Here is a 21,424-nt window from a genome sequence, read left to right on the forward strand (position 1 = left end):
CCTTGTATAGTGTGTTTACGTTTAACAAACTTGTGAAGTATATATTACATTACACATTCACGTTTGTCATAATAATTATTTACAAATAAACCAGGAAGAAGGAGAAAACAGTCGACAAAACGATTTCAACGACGCATTGGTCTGTCAAATGTTATTTTGAAATGGTACAATGATACCTAAACATTCTCCAAATTCAAACAACTAATGATAATAAAGTCCCTGTCATAGGGCGGGTACAGTATACAAATTAACGACAACTGCGAAAGAGATTTCACCAAACAGAAAATGTAAAGTTCTTTCCGATAGAAATAGTATGAGTCTATCAAAATTTATCGGAATCTGAATATACCCGTTATACAATCTGCTTTAACAGAATTCTTGTATTTAATATATGTTGTGTCCCTTGGATAGAAAACTGCTTGTAATAGCAACAGATATTTCCTTTAACTCTCATGCTTCAGTTCTTTGTATTCAAAATTCTGCATTATTTCAGAGGGATTCAAAGAACGCCATCCTGGTTTAGAAAAGTGTTTTAAAATAGAAATAATTAGAGATAGGAACAGTCTCCCTGTTGCAGTCCGTAATGTCAATCCAACACGCCGCTTCACGAGCTAATGACCTTCTGTATTTATGAGAATAAAAGCATATAAACATATACTGATTAAAAGAGCTAAATCGCCATATATTTTTGCTAATATATTTAAAATAGCTGAAAACACCTCTACCTCTTTGAAATTTAAGTAGACATTAATTTAATATGATGTTAATTTAGAAAAATATCAAATAAAGCAAAATATAGTTTTATTCATTTTTTTTACGCACACCCATTAAAAATCACAAAAAATACCTGGACGTTTATGATTCAGAAAACGGGTTTTCAGCATTTTTAAGCATACAAGTATAGACTTTGATTTTTTTGTCTGGAAATTTGTTGAAAATCACACAAATATCAAACAAAACTCTATTGCGATACGGCACGACAGACGCTATGTTATGTGTGCTGTCGTTTCCTTCCCCGTTAACGTGTTTGCTAGAATGTAAAATCTACATGTGTCATTACATTTTTGTGACTTTTCAAAGAATTATTGAAGACGTACAATACATACAGCTCTGAACATCAAGTCGTTATATAAAATAACAGAAAAACATTATACTTGATTAGAAAAAGGGTTTCAAATTACATCGACTGCATCACGTTTGCTTTAAATCTAATGATAGAAAGTTATATAAGACCCAAATTTTATGTTTGTAAATTTTATAAGCTTTTGATAAAAATAAAATGTGTTCATAGTACTATGCACTACATGTATGTACAAAATACTACAACCCTGTAGACAATTCCACTGGGATGGTGAAATCCCGTCTGGAAATCACTCATTTAACGGGATTTGTTTGCAAAGACCCGGGATATAACTTGTATTTAGTGGCATAGTGGGATCACGATATAAATAGTGGAATTCCTGGTACCTTTCCGGGATAATCAGTTGGGATATTGGTTAGGAGGCCGGGATATCAGAAATCTGAAATTTACATCTTTTTTGCTTTTTTTAAGTCTCCTTGTAGATTTTATTGATATCTGTATTAAAAAGGTAAACATAGATGCTTCTTCTAAGTGTATTTTGGAGTCAGTATTTATTGAATCAGACAATATTTATTTCAAATACCAACAAGAAATGTAAGAGGAGGCAGTGTCCTCGAATATTTCTATCCTTATATAGAAAGCAGAACATATTTGAGGAAAGTAGAGCTATCACTTGAGTGTTATCAATACCCTTTAGTCGGAAAACAAGTTTAAGTCTAACTCTAACCCGAAATTTAAAGTAAAAAGGGTACAACATTCATGAAATATGTGAATAGTAGTTATGTATCTTAAGTAAAATGATGTCGGTGATGACGTATGACAGCTATTTTAAATTTAGATGAAATCCATTAAACAATATTTATTAGTCATTTGTTCTGAACCTTTGGTCCATGTTGGGAAGTTGTCAGTAGCATGTGAAGTTCAAGTAAGTTGTTATACATAACCCAAAATCGCTTTACGACAACTGTCAGTTTAAACATATGACTGAAATACTGTTTTTAATTAAAACATGATATACATGATATACAACAGATACATATTTTAAAATATTTAAGGCGACCAAAAGGTTATACACCAGGCGTACATGTAGCCCGGGCGAACTGTTAAATAAAATGGCCGCGGTTTATAACCATTCGAAATGTTAAATATACTTAAACATGGTTGTGATATGTATCATTTCGATTCTAATATTTCTTTTATGTAGACGAGTGGATGCGTTTGGCAAACACTATTTCATGGCGAATGTATAAAACCAATAAAGCTGATTGACATGGAGTAAACGTGATCGTTTTTATACAATAATCAAACACGATCGATAACTTGGCCGAAGGGCGTAGTCTAAAAGTTATTCTGCAAGCCTTTTGATCGATTTAAAGTTTGTGAAAATTAAGCGTTACAGCGCTCTGTTTCTGAAATTTGTCAGATCAAATATGGTAGCACCCTTTCGGCGCCATTTGTCGATGTGGTGTCAATATTGCTATGTTTGGAATGGAAATTATATGTGTAATTTTCTTTCATATAACAATTATGTAAAATTTATTGCATAATTTGTCGTGCATCGTTTGAGTATGGTTGATTTGAAGTTGACATCTAGACGACAATTTTTGCACTGAAGTATTTCACTGAAGTTTCTGTGCTCTAAACACTGTACTATTTCCGCTCTTGCTTTTCTTTTGCATTTCTCAATAGTTATAAATGCTATCATTGTCATAACCCATACCTACATTTCTATGTTTGAGTCTTTCGATTTAAATGTTTGTAAACAAAACATTATCCCGAGCGGACTATACGTGTTCCGAACTGGGTTAATGTTATAAGCAATTGAAAAATAAATTTCAATTCAAGCTTGATATGAGAAACTGCACATAAACGCTTGTGGAAGACGATTATTTAAATCGAAACAAAGATTCCTGTCTCAAAGTAAGTAATTTAACAGATGTTATTTCTATTCTTTTGGCGTAGAAGCTTATTTACTTTAATACTTGTTATATATGAAATTATCCTTGCCTTTGAAGCAAATATGGATACAGTCCAAAAAGAAGATCTTTAAGTATGTCGAACAGAAGCATAACATACGGGTAGCTGACTAGGTTTTGCAAAAGAACTTACCGTTTTTCGTTAATACACTATAGCGTTTGATACGTTTAAGATAAAATAGTAATGAAGGAAGTAAATATGAAACACTGATCTTTACAGAGACTACGATCTGCAGCTTTTACATATTTAACGCAATACAAATGAGCGGTTTTGTTGAAGTTCAAATAGCGTGCATTTTACATTTCATAAACTTACAAAATAACGTGTATGTAAAGTGTGTACTTGAATAAAAAAGTTGAAACTGAACAACTAAAAACGTTTGTCAATATCATAAATTTACTCAATTTTTCAGAGATGGTAGGGCCATTTTTCATACCATAATGCAGTTTTGACACGATTTGTTGCTGGATTTACCTGAAAGTTTAGGAAAGCTCCAACTACCATCCATTAAGACCTATATAGCATATATGATGATCTGGATAATTTCATTTGTTGTGTTTAACGTCGCACCGACACAGTTACAAGTCATATGGCGACTTTCCACCTTTGATTGTGGAGAATGACCTTAAGTTCTCCTCCGTGCATGGTTTCATCACGAAGAACTATCAATCTTACGTAAGCCAACTCGATGGCTGCCTCACATACAGAATTCTGTACCCCAAGTGAGGCTCGAACCCAAACCGGTGAAGGGCGAGTGATCTGAAGTAAGCGACCTAAACACCGGGCCACGGAGGCACTCTGGATAACTTCAGATGAAACTAACGGAAACTTGTTACGGACGTTCTGGGTCAGACAGTTGTCCAAAGCATCTAAATGAATGCATACGTAATAAGAAGCTATAACTCTATTAGAATATAATACATCAGCTTGCTTTTCCACCACCGTCCATGAACACGCTTAATCAAACCAAGACTGTAACATTCACTGACGACCCATTAGTTATACTATTTTAACCAAAATATACAAAAGGGACAGGGGGTTTTGTAACCGAAAAGAAAAAGTTACACGTTGGGTCTAGAAGTCCGGTGTCCAGCACACACACTGGCAAATGTCGATTGGTTGGATGCCAAATTCCATTTGTTGGCCTATTTATATAGACTGATGATCGGAAAAAATATTTGTAGAAATCACCAGCTATAGAATTATTTTTAAATGGGTTGTTTTACCTGAAGAAGTCTTTGAAGCTTCAAAGACAAAAGATTTATGGCAATTTATAACGGTTGTGTATCCATACCCGAGAATTATTGACTGACACTGAGACTCAACAGCTTTTCAACCGTTGTTTTCTTAATTGTTTCTAATATTTAAAGATAACTTAAACTAGAACGACACCACCTTCATATATTGCTATACCTCATCGAATAAACAGTTACTGAAAACCACCTGAATATATACCTCTTTTATAAGCGTATAAATAAGCCCAAAATGCTCTCTAAATTTTAAGGCATTACATACCGTTATGTCAATCCACTTCATTTCATTATATTTCCACAACGAAAAATAACAACTAATTCCATTTTAACGAAAATATAAATCAGTCAATATTTTTAGTTTTTAAGTCTAAATTAAAAAAATGGAATAGGTTAACCATGAAACGCAAGCACAAATATTATGTTCAGAAGCTGAAATGTTTAAGTTTTACAACCTTGTATAGTGTGTTTACGTTTAACAAACTTGTGAAGTATATATTACATTACACATTCACGTGTTTAATAAATTATAATAATTTACAAATAAACCAGGAAGAAGGAGAAAACAGTCGACGAAACGATTTCAACGACGCACTGGTTTGTCAAATGTTATTTTGAGATTGTACAATGATACCTAAACATTCTCTAAAAACAAACAACTAATGATAATAAAGTCCTTGTCATAGGGCGGGTACAGTATACAAATTAACGACAACTGCGAAAGAGATTTATCCAAACAGAAAGTGCAAAGTTCTTTCTGATAGAAATAGTTTTAGACTATCAAAATTTATCGGAATCTGAATATACCCGTTATACAATCTGCTTTAACAGAATTCTTGTATTTAATATATGTTGTGTCCCTTGGATAGAAAACTGCTTGTAATAGCAAAAGATATTTCCTTTAACTCTCATGCTTCAGTTCTTTTCTAAAAGTATTCAAAATTCTGCATCATTTCAGAGGAATTCAAAGAACGTCATCCTGGTTTAGAAAAGTGTTTTAAAATAGAAATAATTAGAGATAGGAACAGTCTCCCTGTTGCAGTCCGTAATGTCAATCCAACACGCCGCTTCACGAGCTAATGACCTTCTGTATTTATGAGAATAAAAGCATATAAACATATACTGATTAAAAGAGCTAAATCGCCATATATTTTTGCTAATATATTTAAAATAGCTGAAAACACCTCTACCTCTTTGAAATTAAGTAGACATTAAATTAAATATGATGTTAATTTAGAAAATATCAAATAAAGCAAAAATATAGTTTTATTCATTTTTCTACGACACCCCATTAAAAATCACAAAAAATACCTGGACGTTTATGATTTCAGAAAACGGGTTTTCAGCATTTTTAAGCATACAAGGTATAGACTTTGATTTTTTTGTCTGGAAATTTGTTGAAAATCACACAAATATCAAACAAAACTCTATTGCGATACGGCACGACAGACGCTATGTTATGTGTGCTGTCGTTTCCTTTCCCGTTAACGTGTTCGCTAGAATGTAAAATCTACATGTGTCATTACATTTTTGTGACTTTTCAAAGAATGATTGAAGACGTACAATACATACAGGTCTGAACATCAAGTCGTATATAAAATAACAGAAAAACATTATACTTGATTAGAAAAAGGGTTTCAAATTACATCGACTGCATCACGTTTGCTTTAAATCTAATGATATAAAGTTATATAACACCCAAATTTTATGTTTGAAAATATATATAGCTTTTGATAAAAAATAAAATGTGTTCATAGTACTATGCACTACATGTATGTACAAAATACTATATATTAAACCCTGTAGACAATTCCACTGGGATGGTGAAATCCCGTCTGGAAATCACTCATTTACCGGGATTTGTTTACAAAGACTCGGGATATAACTTGAATTTCTGTCTGGCATAGTGGGATCACGATATAAATAGTGGAATTCCTGGTACCTTTCCGGGATAATCAGTTCGGATATTGGTTAGGAGGCCGGGATATCAGAAATCTGAAATGTACATCTTGTTTGCTTTTTTAAAGTCTCCTTGTAGATTTTGTTGATATCTCTATTAAAAAGGTAAACATAGATGGTTCTTCTAAGTGTATTTTGGAGTCAGTATTTATTGAATCAGACAATATTTATTACAAATACCAACAAGAAATGTAAGTGGAGGCAGTGTGCTCGAATATTTCTATCCTTATATAGAAAGCAGGACATATTTGAGGAAATTAGAGCTATCACTTTAGTGTTATCAATACCCTTTAGTCGGAAAACAAGTTTAAACCTAACTAATTTAATACCAAGGCGCACCAAACCATTAACCCGAAATTTAAAATAAAAAGGGTACAAAATTCATGAAATATGTGAAAAGTAGTTATGTATCTTAAGTAAAATGATGTCGGTGATGACGTATGACAGCTATTTTAAATTTAAATGAAATCCATTAAACAATAATTATTAGTCATCTGTTTTGATCCTTTGGTCCATGTTGGGAAGTTGTCAGTAGCATGTGAAGTTCAAGTCAGTTGTAATACATAACCCAAAATCGCTTTACGACAACTGTCATTTTAAACATATGACTGAAATACTGTTTTTAATTAAAACATGATATACATGATATACAACAGATACATATTTTAAAATATGTAAGGCGACCAAAAGGTTATACACCAGGCGTAGCCCGGGCGAACTATTAAATAAAATGGCCGCGGTTTATAACCATTCGAAATGTTAAATATACTTAAACATGTTTGTGCTATGTATCATTTCGATTCTAATATTTCTTTTATGTAGACGAGTGGATGCTTTTGGCAAACACTATTTCATGGCGAATGTATACAACCAATAAAGCTGATTGACATGGAGTAAACGTGATCGTTTTTATACAATAATCAAACACGATCGATAACTTGGCCGAATGACGTAGTCTGAAAGTTATTCTGCAAGCCTTTTGATCGATTTAAAGTTTGTAAAAATTAAGCGTTACAGCGCTCTGTTTCTGAAATTTGTCAGATCAAATATGGTAGCACCCTTTCGGCGCCATTTGTCGATGTGGTGTCAATATTGCTATATGTTGAATGGAAATTATATGTGTAATTTTCTTTCATATAACAATTATGTGTGTACATAAAGCCAAACGCGATAAAAATGTATACAACCACTTAATGTTATTAATGAATCAATTTATTCATATATTGTAAAGTTTATGAGGTTAAGATATGATAAGATAGGATAAGATAAGATTTGTTTGGAGTCAGCAAGACAAACACAAGTAACATAAGCTCTACTGAGCTTTTAACAGACAAGAGCAAACTGAAGCTTATGACGCTTATGAGAAGCATGACATATATTAATTGATCTTTGCGTTTTGCTATTATAAACAATCGAAAAGCTTAAAACAAGCTTAACTATCACAATTAGCCCAAAGAGACTCTATTTACATGAAAGCTGTTTGCTACAATGAATTAAGGTAGTCAGGTTTATAATAAAAATTAATGGTGTATGAAGTAATAAGTACCTTTTTTATGTTTTGTATTCTGAATGGCATGGTAGTGTAGTGGTAATGCGTCTGTTTGTTTTTCTGTAACATTTTCTGTTATGGACAGGTATAGGTTCGAACCCAGACAACGATTTTTTTTTCAATTATTTTGTTTTTACCATTTTTCTTTATTGGTTAGTTTTATTTATTTGATTTGTTTCATATTTCTAATGTAATCAGTTGCAATAACAATGAGCATTTCATTAGTCGTGTAGTATTAAAACCAGCATAGTACATGTATGTAATTGCAATATTTAACAACAGTTACAAAAAAGTCGGTACATTCATCGGCTGTGTCTGTAAAATTGATTGCATAATTTGTCGTGCATCGTTTGAGTATGGTTGATTTGAAGTTGACATCTAGACGACAATTTTTGCACTGAAGTATTTCACTGAAGGTAACACATATAAGAAAAAAAGCAAATAATATCAAAAACTCGTTCAAAAACTTACTCAACAAAATGTAAAAAAATCTGTCTCCACCTGGATTCGAACCCGCAATAAAAGTGTCGTAGGAGTACAGTTTCTGTGCTCTAAACACTGTACTATTTCCGCTCTTGCTTTTCTTTTGCATTTCTCAATAGTTATAAATGCTATCATTGTCATAACCCGTACCTATTTTTCTGTGTTTTAGTCTTTCGATTTAAATGTTTGTAAACAAAACATTATCCCGAGCGGACTATACGTGTTCCGAACTGGGTTAATGTTATAAGCAATTGAAAAATAAATTTCAATTCAAGCTTGATATGAGAAAATGCACATAAACGCTTGTGGAAGACGATTATTTAAATCGAAACAAAGATTCCTGTCTCAAAGTAAGTAATTTAACAGATGTTATTTCTATTCTTTTGGCGTAGAAGCTTATTTACTTTAATACTTGTTATATATGAAATTATCCTTGCCTTTGAAGCAAATATGGATACAGTCCAAAAAGAAGATCTTTAAGTATGTCGAACAGAAGCATAACATACGGGTAGCCGACTAGGTTTTGCAAAAGAACTTACCGTTTTTCGTTAATACACTATGGCGTTTGACACGTTTAATATAAAATAGTAATGAAGGAAGTAAATATGAAACACTGATCTTTACAGAGACTACGATCTGCAGCTTTTACATATTCAACGCAATACAAATGAGCGGTTTTGCTGAAGTTCAAATAGCGTGCATTTTACATTTCATAGACTTACAATATAACGTGTATGTAAAGTGTGTACTTGAATAAAAAAGCTGAAACTGAACAACTAAAAACGTTTGTCAATATCATAAATTTACTCAATTTTTCAGAGATGGTAGGGCCATTTTTCATACCATAATGCAGTTTTGACACGATTTGTTGCTGGATTTACCTGAAAGTTTAGGAAAGCTCCAACTACCATCCATTAAGACCTATATAGCATATATGATGATCTGGATAATTTCATTTGTTGTGTTTAACGTCCCACCGACACAGTTACAAGGCATATGGCGACTTTCCACCTTTGATGGTGGAGAATGACCTTAAGTTCTCCTCCGTGCATGGTTTCATCACGAAGAACTATCGATCTTACGTAAGCCAGCTCAATGGCTGCCTCACATACAGAATTCAGTACCCCAAGTGAGGCTCGAACCCAAACCGGTGAGGGGCGAGTGATCTGAAGTAAGCGACCTAAACACCGGGCCACGGAGGCACTCTGGATAACTTCAGATGAAACTAACGGAAACTTGTTACGGACGTTCTGGGTCAGACAGTTGTCCAAATCATCTAAATGAATGCATACGTAATAAGAAGCTATAACTCTATCAGAATATAATACATCAGCTTGCTTTTCCACCACCGCCCATGAACACGCTTAATCAAACCAAGACTGCAACATTCACTGACGACCCATTAGTTATACTATTTTAACCAAAATATACAAAAGGGACAGGGGGTTTTGTAACCGAAAGGAAAAAGTTACACGTTGGGTCTAGAAGTCCGGTGACCAGCAGACACACTGGCAAATGCCGATTGGTTGGATGCCAAATTCCATTTGTTGGTCTATTTATATAGACTGATGATCGGAAAAAATATTTGTAGAAATCACCAGCTATAGAATTATTTTTAAATGGGTTGTTTTACCTGAAGAAGTCTTTGAAGCTTCAAAGACAAAAGATTTATGGCATTTTATAACGGTTGTGTATCCATACCCGAGAATTATTGACTGACACTGAGACTCAACAGCTTTTCAACCTTTGTTTTCTTAATTGTTTCTAATATTTATAGACTAGCCTTACATTTTCCGCCACATGTTCACGTAATTCTGATTTTGAAACACCAGTATTGTGTTTTACGACACTAGGACGTGCAGTTCTTATATCCCACTGTGACTAAGCTACATTAATATTTGTCTTCTTACATGTTTAGTTAGGCCCTTAATGGTGTTGCTTCTCTTGTCAATCCCCTTTAAAGCTGCAATTGAACAACTGGTACCTGCGTATTTTATACTTTAATGTATTTAACACTAGTATTTTTATGGTTAACATACTGCACCTTTAGTAGCAAATACGAATGTTTTGGATACATCTAACTGGTTTATTTTTTATTTACAATGTCCTATAACTAGAATATATTTGGGATAAAGAGTAAGGATTTGGGCGTGATAAAAGGTTAAAACTCTCTTTAAATATTTTTTTTGCCACCGGTGCCACGCTGTGTTCATTAATGTGTTTTTACTTGTTGCCCCTTTTTTTGAGGCCCCAGCTGGGTAACCCCGTTCATTTTCCTTTGCATAACATACATATGACATACAATTTCATATACAATGTCAATGATATATATAGTCAAAAAACATGAACTTAACATCTTTCGAATCACGATCACGTCAGATTCAATACGAACATTATGCAAAGAGTTTGGGAAGGTAAGGAAAAAGGAAGGAAAAGGAAGTAGAGAAGAAGGAAAGAGCTATGTCGCTTGGTAGTTCTAACTTTTATTAATGAAAAAGTAGAATAAAAATGAGGAATAAGGTATGATCGTTTCCTGGTTTCAGTAGTAAGTACTCAATACTAGTATATGTACGAAAGTTTTAGGGGTTGTAAAGTTTAATTTAGTCAGCTATTATATTTCATCGAACTTTGACCATTTTTCTTCATGTCTATCTAACTTGTTTTGCATCAGTGCGAGTTCTTTTTCAGTTTTTATCCTAGCTTTCAAGTATTGTACAAAGCAGTCAAACATTGGAATGTTTTTGCTGTACTTGCATTTGAATATAAAATATTTACATAATATCATTATAAAGTTTAGAACATCATTTTTCTTATTGCTTTGTTACACCGAAACATATCGTCGTGTCATTATTATGTTGCCGTGTCATTATTATGATGCTTTAACTCCATTTGTGGGAAATTGACTTTGAAAATTTGGTCTCTTATTTTCTGTGATAAAAATGGAAAAATATCTAGACTTTTTGGATGGACATTGTTTTGGTAACGACTTCAGGTGCCCCATTTTTATGATATCAACCGGTATCTCGAATTTTTGGAAAAGTAAACTTTTCATTTGGAGATAGAACTTTTTCAAAATTCCAGCAATTCAAACGTTCAGTATTACATTGCTTTTGAATATAGGACATCTTAAGATAACAAATGATAGCTATGTTTGTTCAGTACAGGTATTATGATGCAACAGGACTTAGCACTATGTAAGAGAGAAAACTAAGTGGATAATGTTACAGTATTTTTAGCTCGACTATTCGAAGAATAGAGGAGCTATCCTACTCGCCCGGCGTGTGTGTGAGCGTTAGCGTTAGCGTCAAACAAATGTTAAAGTTGCGTACCACCCCAAATATGAATTAAAAAATAATTATTATTATAAAGTCCTTTGAGATATTGCTATGATATTTTGCGTGCCTGTTTACCATCATGACCCCAGTCTGTAAAAAGCAGGAGGCAACTCTATCAAGGATTTTTACTAAATTATGACCCCTTTCCGACTTAGAATATGCTTATTGTAATGTTAAAGTTTTACTCATAGCTTATATTATACTATCAAGCACTGAGAATAGTCGAGCGCGCTGTCCACTGACAGCTCTTGTTTAAGAATATTGCAAAAGATTGTCACGTGACCTCCACTGAAATGCAATATTTCTTATTATAACACTGCTCTATCTACACTATAATTTAACATTTCTTAGAATTACATTGGTCTATGTCCATGTAATAATGGACATAAGACATTGTAACACTAAGTTCAATTTCAGTTTTAGAAAACAAAGAAGGAATCCCATGCCATTATGTCAAGTAGAATTGTCAGATCAATGAATGGAATAGAGCTGGAGATAGGACTTGAAATCCCGAATCCAACGGTATATCATACTCAATTTTCATAAAAATGGAGTTAGAGCATCGTAAAAATGACACACCGATATGTCTTTGTTATTCAGTTTCACGTCAATTCCTTTAGTAGTCAATAGATTTTGTATATTGGTCCAAAAGGCTTGTACCTTGGAGCATTCCCATATTATCGGTTCAATTGTTTCTGTATTCATGCAGCAGAAGTCACAAAGGTTACTGGGGGCCAGCTTACATATGCCCTGCCACGGGTTTCCTAGTTTCACAAAGACATATTACGTCTAATTTTAATTGACATGGTAAACATGGGATTTTGAATTTTATTGTGGCTATATTTATGTTTTATTTTTTTTTTGTATGTAGAAGCTTTATAACAGAAATATTCTTTTCTTTACTTTCGCTATGAAGAGGATGGTGTTGTAACAGAAGTATCTGATACAGACATCAGACAGAAAAAGTGATTCGAACGAATAGCATTTGCTTTTAATTTTATGCTGTATATGATGAAAAGTTATAAAAAGATGGATAGAAAAAACAACAACACAAAATTGATTATTAAGATATCTATACATGCCGTTTTTTTATTATCATAAATTCAGTTACATGTATTTCGTTTTGAAAATAAATGTTATCGTATCAAGAATTCATTAAAAATTGTTTTAAATCTATGTTAGTACATGATATTCTAAATATGATTAATGGGTGTTGATAATTAGTACATAGTAGAAGTGTAGCATTTATTTCTGAATTAATTAAATCATTTTCAAAATACCGAAAGATATCAGTCATTTCATTAATGATGTCATTAGTACAGACTTAGTTTTATTTAAAGGAATCTAATCCTTTTACATGATGTTCAAGTTCAACACCTAATTATATTAACTGAGTGCTTCATGCATGTTTGATTTTAAATATAGGCATTTTTTTTATTTCATTGTATTTTTCACAAGACCCAGCTTTTTGGCACAGTTCAAATTTGATAAACTTACATGGCCTGAGGTATTCTACTAAAGTAAGCACAGTTCTATAAAATATAATTTTTATATTTACCATTTCTGTGACTGGAAATGCATATTGGTAAAAGTACTTTTTCGGTGCCAAGATATACCGGTATTGAACATAGAACAGCACTATAATTTCACCTATACAATATATTCTTGGGAACAAGGGCCTCTAACTGTTGTATATGATGTTCCACTTTGATTTACTTGTACTTAATTTTTTCTTGTTTTCACTTTCCACATGATTCATATTATCCTCTTGAAACTGTTGTTCTGTCATCATTTCTTGACAGTGTACATTAAACGATGAAATTTGTTTGGTATATCTTTTAAGTCTTATCCGAAATTCATTGATTCAATATTTGGCATGAGTCTTTCGTTTTTCGTGGTAGTTTTTGTACTGCAAAATGCAGGTATGGCATTAAGTTCAGGCACACATTAATAGCAGTACGAGTCTGCAGTTTGCATTTTGTAGCGGATTAGTTGTACACAACATTTGATTTACATGCATAATAGTTGCAGACAATATAATAATGGGTGTATTAAGTGACATACTATTTTATAAGTTTGATGTTCATCTCTTTGCACTATTATGCAGTTATATAATAATATAGTCATTTGTTATTAAAATGACATGTTTCAATACATTTGGTCTTTTTTATGTAATCAAACAGAAAAACTACCAACATGTATCGGCAGACATAGATATTATTTATTGTAAATAAATGTTTTTATGGCTGTGAGACTAGGTTACTTTTTATATATGCGTTGAGCAGTATAATTTAGTGCAGTATAACCTAGTCGAATCCGGATTAGGGACGACACTCAGTTTTTTTTATTCAGTCTTACCTACGCCATTTTCTTAAACACGTTTTTCCAAACCAGAAACATTTTGACTTACACCCACCCTCCTCTCCCAATATTATTAATTTATTTTTGAGATACTGTTCACAGTCCTCTTTGTACACTATTGGGCAATTATCCTCTATTTGTCACTTTGTTGAATAACTTGTTTATGTTTTGATTAATGTCCATAATGTTAATCTTTTCTGTAATTATTTCATACTAGTGTAGTTATTTGTTATTGGCGGGTTAGTTGTACCCAACATTTGATTAATCCCCCGCCACGAGTGGTGGGGGTTATAGGAATGGTCTCCGTCCGTCCTTCCTTAACATTTTGTGTCCGCTCTGTATCTCCTAAAACCCTTGAAGGATGTTCATGAAACTTGGGTCAAATGATCACCTGACCAAGACGATGTGCAGAATCCATGAGTCAGCTATGTCGGTTCAAGGTCAAGGTCACAACTCAAGGTCAAAGGTTTGAGCCTTCTATTTCGTGTCCGCTCTGTATCTCCTAAACCACTTGAAGGATAATCATAAAACTTAGGTCACATTATCACCTCATCAAGACGATGTGCAGAACCCATGAGTCAACCATGCTGGCTCAAGGTCAAGGTCACAACTCAAGGTTAAAAGTTTGAGCCTTTCAGTTTGTGTCCGCTCTGTATCTCCTAAATCCCTTGAAGGATAATTATGAAACTAAGATCAAATGATCTTCTCATCAAGAAAATGTGCAGAACGCAGGAATCAGCCATGTTGGCTTAAGGTCAAGGTCACAACTCTGAGGCAAAAAATTGAGCCTTCCATTTTGTGTCCGCTCTATATCTCCTAATGCCCTTGAAGAATGCAAATGAAACCTGGGTCAAATGATCATCTATCCGAATTAAAATTCTAGAGGCCACAGTTGTGACTCAATCTGTATGACACGTCAGAATGTTCCTCTTGATAATCTCAAGGATAAGTTTGAAACTGGGTCGAAGGAAATGACGTTAACATTCTAGAGACCACAATCGTTATGAAACTCGGTCAGAATCTTTGTCTTGATGATCTCTAGGCCAAAGTTGATGACCTCCAGGTGAATCTGGGTCATTGGGGTCAAAAGCTAGGTCATCTGGTCAAATAAAAAACTTGATAATACTCCAGATGCCACATGTATGATCCTATCTTCATAAAACTTGCTCAGAATGATGATATTGATGATCTTTAGCCCAAGATTAAATCTGGGTCATCTAAGGTCAAAAACTAGGTCACTTGTTATAGTTAAAGAAAAACCTTGTGCATGCAATAGAGGCTGCTTTTTTCATTTGATGTGCAGGGAATTTGGTCAGTATGTTTTTCTGTATGAAATTTTGATGATTTTTTATTGAAATGTTAATACCCTATTTTATTCTGCATTTTACGAGGTGTGTGAATTGTCACAATATTCGCTATTTGCCCGCTTAGCTCAGTAGGGAGAGCGTTGGTCTACAGATCACGGGGCCGCGAGTCCGATTCCCGGGCGGGGCGTATGTTCTCGGTGACGATTTGATAAAAGACATTGTGTCTGAAATCCTTAGCCCTCCACCTCTGATAATTGCGGAGAACAGGTTTGTACTGGTACAGAATCCAGGAACACTGGTTAGGTTAACTGCCCGCCTTTAATGACTGAAGTACTGTTGAAAAACGGCGTTAAACCCAAAACAAACAAACAAAGCATGTTATATTCCAACAAAGATGACATTTTGAAAACGTGGAAATATCCGCGTATAGGCGAAAAACATGATAATACATGTATCGTGGAAATTTCCACACTTGTAAAAGTAATGAAAATTTTTTAATGTAATTTTATTTTAAACTTTGTTGTTTCACATTTTCGGAAATAATTTGGGTTGGTGTGGAAATGTCCACACCTAGATTGTTACAACTGTTTGTAAAAGGAAAATGTTGAAATTACCATGTTTTGATATTTTGAAATTTTAGCCTGTTTTATTCTGCATTTTACGAGGTGTGGGTGTGGAAATTTCCACAATGTTCGCTGTTGCTAATTATATTCCGCTAAAACGATTCTTTGAAAACGTGGAAATTTCCACATTTATGAAAGAAACCTTTAGACAATTTATGTATTGTGGAAATTTCCACAAGTGAAAATATTTCTTATTGTAATTTGGGTTGGTGTAGTTTCCATACCAATATTGTTACAGATGTTTGTAAATGGTAACTTTTGAAACTGCCATGTTTTGATGCTTTGAAATTTTACCCTATTTCATTATGTATTTTACGAGGTGTGGAAATTTCCACAATGCTCTTCATTGCTTATTATATTCCGCCAAAGATTACTGTTTGAAAACGTTTATGACAAAACATTAAACAATATTTATTCTGGAAATTTCCACACTTGTACAAGTGTTAACATTTCTTATTATAAATTGGTTTGAGCATTGTTATGTTTAATATTTTACGGAATAATGGGTTGACGTGGAAATTTCCACACCAAGATTGCTACAGATGTTTATAAAGGGTAAATTTTGAAACTAACATGTTTTGATATTTTGAAATTTTACCCTATTTTATTGTGCATTTACGAGGTGTGGAAATTTCCACAATGTTCTTTACTGCTTGTAATATTTCGCCAAAGATTACTGTTTGAAAACATTTAGACAATATATTTATAGTGGAAATTTCCACACTGAATCGAGTGATCAGATTTCTTAGTTGATCTATAGATTGATTTTCAACATTGTTATGTTTCATATTTTACAGAATGATTGGTTGACGTGGAAATTTCCACACCAAGATTATGCTAAGTAATGTTGAAATTACCATGTGTTGATATTATGAAAATTTACCCCGTTATATTATGCATTCGACGAGGTGTGGAAATTTCCACAATGTTTGTTATTACTTCTTTTATTCCCTCAATAAATATGTATTTATATGCCAACTATATTTGTTGTTATTTTGTTAACATTAAAATGGGTATTCCTAAACATATTTCTGGTGTGGAAATTTCCACATTCGCAAAAAAGATGAAAAGAAATGAATAAAAGCGTTGTGATATATTACATATTGTCGTAGAAATTTCCACATTCTGTGTGAAAAAATGAGAAAAATGAGAAAAAAGAGACAAAAAGGCTAAATTTACCTCTTTAAAAGAGGATTATTGGTGTAGAATCCTCTTTAAAAAAATCAAATTTAGATATTTATTTGTGGGCAACAGACGCATTAGAAATTTGAATTGAAAACTGCGTAGATTTGTATCAATAGCAGAAAGGAATGGTAAGCTAAAACTATTCTTCCAATTTAGGTTTTCATTTTCAAAACAAATTCCCATTTCACAGTAGCAGTTGGTACATTGGTTGCTTGTAATTTATAAAGATACTGGTTGGGTGTTTTACAAACTTTTACTTTTTCTATATGAATGTTAGTTTTATTTCCGTACAGAAAATTTTCAGAGATGCTTTCTATTAATATTTTCGGTATCTTTGTAACCAGTTGGTAGTATTTGAGATAATCACTTTTTCCAAGTTAAGTATTCGTACTGCTTCTTCGAACTTATAAAACCTTTTTGTTCGGAAATCAAATAATTGATCAATATATTTTATTCCCTTTCTGTTCCAATTGTCCCAATATATTGTATATTGTTGTAATTTAATGCCGACATTGTTCCATATTATATGTTTTTTTTTCACTTCATTATTTGTGTTTGAAGATTTCATGATTGCAAACCACGAAGTCAATATATATTTTTCAAAAATGTGTGATTTTTGCAAATTCTAGCAAAATCTTGTATGTGTAAATTATATTCGAAAATTAAATTGCCCCCAAAGTTTTTAAGGAATTTCTTGTACAATATTTTCCAAAAGCCGTTATTTTCATTCGAAATTATTCTTTTAACCCAACATGCTTTGATCGAGTACAGAAAAGCTTTAATGTCTGTGAGTTTAAGTCCTCCCAGATCATAGTCATTTACTAATGTTTTGCGCTTTATTTTTTTCATTTTTTCCGTCCCATAAAAATCTAAAAATAGTTGACGTGATATCTTTGATAGTATCTTCCGGTGGGTTTTTAAACACCGTAAATGGATAAACAAGTTTCGGTAGAGCATATGTTTTAATCATAGTTTTCCATGTTGCCACTGTTTCAGACAATTTTTTAATTCGTGCAATTTAGGTTCGACGTTGAGCTTATTATTTGATTCTAAATCTGTGTAAAATGTCATTCCAAGTGTTCTAGCTTGTTTAGAAGTCCAAACGAAATTCATGTTTTCAGCATATTTTAAGTTCCTCTGTTTAAGTGAACCAGTCTTTAGAATTATAGATTTTGTTGTATTAAGTGTGAGTCCGGATATTTTGCCAAATTCAATTATAACTTGTATAAGTCGTTCAAAAGATTCTTTCTGTCTGTTATTTACGTAAGTGGCATCATCTGCGAACAAGGTTTGTTAAATTTCTGTGTTGTCTATTGTTATACCTTTTATTGTATTATCTTTTGCTATAAAATTTGTCAGTAATTGAATGCATATTATGAACTAAGAAGAGGAGAGGGGACATCCTTTATTGGAAAGCTTTCTGACATATAACCATTATTTATTATTACACTGTTTATTTTGGTGTAAAATAATTTTACCCATGTAATTAAAGATGGTCCGAAGTTGAAATGATGGAGATATCGCGTCATAATGCCGTGAATTAAGCTGTTTGGTAGTCAGAAAAAGAGTAGGCCAGGACGATTATTAGCTTCAAGATATTCAATGATTTCATAAATCAAGCGAACATTTTCCCCAATATAGCGGCCTTTCATAAAACCAGTTTGTTCATGAGTAATAATTTTATCTAAAACTATTAAAATTCTATTGGCAATAGTTCTGGTTGTAATTTTGTAATCTATATTTAAAAGACTGATAGGTCGCCAGTTTGAAAGTAATGATCTGTCTTTTTCAGTTTTTGGTAATAGTGTCAATATACTTTGCTTTTGTAAATCTGTGAATTCGCCTTTTCTATACGAGAAATTTAAGGAGTTTAGGAGGTAGAGTTTTATTTCGTTCCAAAACAGTTAATAAAATTCTGTTGTTAGTCCGTAAGAACCGGGACTTCTGTTGTTTTTCATATCAAGTAGTGTTTGTTTACACTTTTTTTCTGTCAATAAACCTTCTCATGTTTCCATTTCATCATGTGATAATTTGTTTATGTTCTGATGCGAAAAAATTATTTTTCTTTTGTTTTGTTCATGTTTTTCGTAAAGTTCTTTAATAATTTACTTCCTCTTTTAAAATCTGATCATTTATTTGTTGTTGTTATTTCTTGACCATTAATTATTAGTTTTGTAATTTTCATATTTTCTGCACGTCTTTTCTCTATATTTGAGAAATATTTAGAATTCTTTTCGTTACCTTTAATATGTATAGCTTTTGATCTAACCAATAAACCATTGACTTCTTTCTCATATAAACAGTCAAGCTCATTCTGTCTTTCCGTTATTGATCTTTAATATTATTTATGTCTTTATTTTCGTGAAGTACCTGTTTATTTAAACTTTCGATTTCTTTTATCAGTTTACTTTTATAATCTATTTCGATTTTCTTTTTGTTTGTAGAATATTTAATTGCTGTATTTCTAATAGTACCTTTGATAATTTCCCATAAAATATCAGGTTCAGCTTCAGAGTTTTGTCTAACTATTTCTTTAATATTGTCTTTTATCAATGATTTAAAATCGCCACCTAAAAGAATACTGTAGTTTAGCTTAAACAACCTAGACCTCGTTTACATTTGCCAAATTGTATTTGCAGATTAACACACGATTCGTCGGTTTTAAAGCCTGGCTTTACATAACAATTATTTGATTACATAAGTATTCGGAAATTAAAAAATAATCGAGTATACTGTATATACCTGGTGTTGAGTTTGATTTCCATGTAAATTGGGTGGATGAATTGTTTATATGTCGCCATATATCAATTAAGCTACATTCTTGTATAATTGCTTTAAGTTTATTTCTTGATTTTAGTTGAGCGTCCACTTTCCCATTTCGTTTGTCTTTTGTTATATCTAATACTCTATTAAAATCTCCCCCAATGATAAAGTTTTTTCCATTATTGAGAATTTTCGAGATTTTAACCATTGGAATACTTGCTTTCTTTTATTTGAATTTCGTAAACCCCTAACATTCATTTAGCTAATTACGGATGCCATAAACTATTAAGTAGTGCTATTAAAACATTACTTAACATGGAAACAATCATTATCCTATCACTGAATTTGTTTTTAGTGGAAAACATATTTTGACAAGACGTCAAGAGTACCAATTTTTAAGTAGTGAGCTTATATATAGTGAGAACTATCGACATTATTTTTCTATAGCTGAAAGTTTTTTCTACGTAAGATAAATGCAAATTACATTTAGAAAAATAAAAATAAAACACACAATACACACAAAAAAAACAACATAAAAATACAAAATATACTTTTTAACAGAGGCCTCAATGCCATTTTTCAACATTCATATATGACCAGGTACATGTGATCTTAAAATTCTATTTCAGCTTAAGTAAGAAAAAAGTACCGATTAAATAGTCTATGTTTCGTTATCATTTTTAAAAACATTCTTATATATAAGTGTAATTCTTCAAAACCTCCGAACATTTTAAAGATTCATATTCAGTATTTCATGATTAGGGCAGTTGAAAGACAACAATAGTTACTGACGAACATGGAAGTTATGTATAGTTTAATATATATAAGTGTAATTGTTCAAAACCTTCATACATTATATAGATTTATATTCAGTGTTTCATGATCAGGGCAGTTGAAAGATAAAAATATTTACTGACAACACGGAAGCGTACTAATAAACAGGTGGCCACACTGCCATGCCGTTCTGACCGTTCATGAGATCACACCCTCCAATGCCTAGTTAATGTCTTCTGGATACTATGTTACGTAGTGCCGATTCGAGACTGCTGTCTCTAACTACATGTATATACAGGTAGATCTAGTTCAATATCATTTAAATAAGTAAAACACTTCATGAATAAATATGTGTTTTCTAACAGAAAAGCACGAAGAGACAGTTCAACTACCACTTAGAATTAAATTATTGTACTTTTGTAGGTTTTCCAGATCTATAATTAGCTACCAACTATTCAGTCATAACTGACCTTGTGTTAAAAATAGTCTATTTTGAACATGATCAGTAATGCACCGGTGATTTTCATTTCACCTGTTAAAGGTATATACTCATGTTTTTTTTGTATTTTGTATTTTGTCACATACAGAATACTTACAATTTATCATATGAACATGATTTTAAATGTTTAAAGCGAGTTTAGTTTGTCAATAAAATACAGATCTCTAAAGCCCCTTGCCACTGTGCAGCTTCCTTTTAAAGAATACATATGATATGGCAATGGGTTGACGAGTAATTGTCGGGAAGACAGTCATGCTCAACATGCTTTATCATTTGTT

At 32.5% G+C, this 21,424-nt stretch overlaps 1 protein-coding gene across 1 annotated transcript in view; it reads right to left on the minus strand.

Annotated features, from left to right (window-relative positions):
- Positions 1-21,424, minus strand: part of LOC128548226 (multiple epidermal growth factor-like domains protein 10) — a 197,494-nt gene that overhangs the window by 56,208 nt on the left and 119,862 nt on the right. The window lies entirely within an intron of this gene.

The sequence above is a fragment of the Mercenaria mercenaria genome, chromosome 14, assembly GCF_021730395.1.
Source record: "Mercenaria mercenaria strain notata chromosome 14, MADL_Memer_1, whole genome shotgun sequence".
NCBI classification, from domain to species: Eukaryota; Metazoa; Mollusca; class Bivalvia; order Venerida; family Veneridae; genus Mercenaria; species Mercenaria mercenaria.